A 3599-nucleotide genomic window follows, 5' to 3' on the forward strand; every position below is an offset into this window, starting at 1 on the left:
GCAGAGCTTCTCAGAAGCAAAGAGTCGGAAGATCAAGTATCAGCTTCTCTGGAGAATCTAAGCATTTCTGAAGAACCATCTGTCAGAAGATCATCCAGACTCATCTCTGATCATTCAGAAGATGTCATTCTTGGAAAGAAGGATGATCCTATCAGAACAAGAGCATTCCTTAAGAACAATGCAGACTGTCAATTAGGTCTTGTATCTTTAATCGAGCCAACTTCTGTTGATCATGCTCTATAAGATCCAGACTGGATAATTGCTATGCAAGAAGAACTGAATCAGTTTACAAGGAATGATGTTTGGGATCTTGTTCCTAGACCAGATGGATTCAATATAATAGGCACAGAATGGGTCTTCCGAAACAAGCCCAGAATGAGAAGATGAGAAGTTCTTATGTATGGGTATCTTCTGAAATGAATTTTTTTTTAAGAAGTTCTGATTGAAATCAATTAGAAATTGTGACTCAGTTATTACTAACGTTTCATTGTCTAAGTTGATTCAGAATCTCTTTAAAAGCAAAACAGCTGTAACTGGCTATCCAGATGGTAAACACGTGTTCACTATTCCTGGACAAGCGTGCGTGCAGTTGAGGGGACGTCTACTTAGGTAACTGTGCAAATCACGTCTTTTGTCATTATTATCTCTCCTCGCGTCACGTAACATTAAATGCTTTTCATCATTTACTCTCTTTCAGTTTTTCTTTTTATATTCTTCAAACGTTTCTTTTCCCTCTTATATTTCTCTCACTTTGCATTCAGTTTCTTTTTCGTTCTCTCTCTTTACATTCATATCATAAACCCTAGTAGTTTCCAATATCTGCAACTTCATCATGAATCCATCGTCAAGCTCTGGGAATCAAGATAATGATCGGAAACAAAAGAGAAAGGCAACTGCTGATCCAGAAACCAAACCAAAAAGAGTAAGGATCACCTCCCTTGACGGTACCCCTCAATCACCTCCCTCTTCACAGACCTCCACCACCTCTTCCTCCTCATTCATCCTCTCGGAACCACCTTCTTCACCATCTGATATCTCCTCTCCTTCAACCCATCCATCATATATTTCTTCATCTCTCTCACACCCTTTTCCCACCAGAACACCTAATCCCTATAGTGTTGTTCTTCCCGACTCCAGGTTCACTGTCAACCCTCCAACCCCTACCACTCAATCATATCTGGAACTGTTACATTCTGATGTAAATGGCTGGTTGGAGATTCTGGGTGCTGCTCACCTTAACCATTTGGATGAGTATGCTACAAGCAACCTTTGGAATACCTTTCGTCAGGATTTTCTGGTTAGGGCTACAGACACTCAGAGAAGGATCATGTCTGAAGCTCCTGGTATTCGTGGTCTTCGGTTGGAAGCTGGTGAAAGCAGCTATCACCATCTCATCAGGAACAGAAGTGTTCTTGAGAAGAAGATACCTGCAGATGAGTTGGAAGAAGAAAATCTCTGCAGAGACATCGTGGTGTGGAAACCATGGTTTCCTGTGCTGACTGGAGATTTTCAGTGGTTGTTTAACTGGTTCAGAATGAACCCTTCTGACAAAGCACCTCACATGGTCTTTCCAGTAGTGGTTTATCCTGCTGAAGTTGCTGGTCCTACTCCTCCAACAAACCTAGCAGCTATTCTTCAAGCGTTGGAAGATGGAACTTCTAAGCTGCCTGAACCAGAATATGCTAAGGCTACCTCTGAGTCAGACTCAGATGAGGAAATGGAAGATGCACAAGCTGAAGATCTCCCAGAAGATCACCCTGCTGAGATTGCTGTCCATTTTGGCAGAAATTCAGGTGCCTCTTCTTCTGGTGAAACCTCAGCTCTAATGGAGACCTTGGAAGCTCTTCATCAGAATCAAGCTATGCTGGCTTCTCGTTTGGACGCGCAAGAAGTAGCCAATGCTGAGTTTCGCTCCTTCATGGCAAGGCAAGCTACAAGCACTGACGGGATTCATGATGTTCTGGCGCGGATTTTGCGTAGGCTAGGATCTTAGTCCTTTGGTCTTTGTAGTTTTCTTTCCTTGTTGCATCTGTTTTCCTGCATTCCCCTCTTGTAATTTTTTTTTTATTATCAATGAAAAGTTTCTTTGTTTTTACATTCCAGTGATTTTATTTGTAGTTTTATTCATCTGAATCTTTTGATATATTCTTTTTGATGTTATGACAAAAAGGGGGAGAAGATAAATGATAAATGATTTGATTAATCTATCAGTTGCTGGGTAGAGCTCCCACACATTTACTAACAAGAACTGCAAGTTCTATATGGTTTAAGTGTTTTGCAGGTATAAAGAAGTGAAGAGAATCTTCAAAGCAAACACAAGAAGCAAAACCATAAGAAGTGTTATTCTGTAAAAAGAATAAGCTCATGGAAACTGAAGCAAGCTGAGTGCTGTCAAGCTTCAGAAATCAGAAGCAAGAAAGAAGCATGAATCAGAAGCACTGATAATAGAATTTGATCCATATTTGTCTATTTGCTCTGACAAAATTCTATTTGCTCTGATACATTATTTTAGCCTATATGGCTCTGATACATATCATGTGTTCTAATATACATTTTATGTTCTGACTCGTTCATGCTGACTTTTGTCGTTTAGTTTTTGTTCTGTAACATTTCAGGATGTAGAGATGCTCTGATGATGCTCTGGTACATTCAACAATGTTCTGATACAAATCTAGCATGAAGTGATGTTGGTAGAAATTCAAAGCTCTGAAGCTATCCGAGGGAAGCAGAAATCAGAAGCTGTGAATGTTCTAAAGATCCAGAAAACTCAAGTTCTGAAGCTGTCCTAAATGGAAGCAGAAATCAGAAGCTGTGAATGTTCAGAAGATCAAAGAAATTCAAGTTCTGAAGCTGTCCTAGATGGAAGCAGAAGTCAGAAGCTGTGAATGTTCAGAAGATCAAAGAAATTCAAGTTCTGAAGCTGTCCTAGATGGAAGCAGGAATCAGAAGCTGTGAGTGTTCTAGGGATCTAAAGAAATTCTAGTTCTGAAGCTGTCCAATGGAAGCAGAAGTCAGAAGCTATGAATTCTCTGAAGACAGAAGCTTATGTGATCGTCTCTACAGAAATAATCAGGGAAGTCTTTTATTAAAGTTCTTCGAGTATTTATTTCAGGGGGAGATTATTTATCTCAGGGGGAGATTGTTAATCTCAGGGGGAGACATATTCATATGCTTATGCTATAGCTGTGTAATTTGTCTTTTGCCGTCTGCTCTTTCTGATCGCAAATTCATATCATTTATATATGTTTTTGTCATCATCAAAAAGGGGAGATTGTTAGAACAAGAATTGTTCTGATCAATTATCTTAGTTTTGATGATAACAATAATATGAATTTTGCTTAAGATAATATGGTACTCTAATCCAATGCAATTTCCTTTTCAGGAAATATATAAAGAGTATGCATAATTCAGCGCTCAGAAGCTTTGTCTCAAGGGTTCAGCATGCAACACCAGAACATGGTCTGGCAAGACATCAGAAGATGGTCGAAGCAGAATCAGAACATGGGTCTATGGAAGCATCAGAAGAACATGAGATCAGAAGCATTGAAGTTCTGATGGTATCACGCTCAGAAGCACTTCAAGGTCAGAAGATCAGAAGA

This window comes from Vicia villosa, unplaced genomic scaffold (genome assembly GCF_029867415.1).
Source record: "Vicia villosa cultivar HV-30 ecotype Madison, WI unplaced genomic scaffold, Vvil1.0 ctg.000470F_1_1, whole genome shotgun sequence".
In the NCBI taxonomy this organism is placed as follows: domain Eukaryota; kingdom Viridiplantae; phylum Streptophyta; class Magnoliopsida; order Fabales; family Fabaceae; genus Vicia; species Vicia villosa.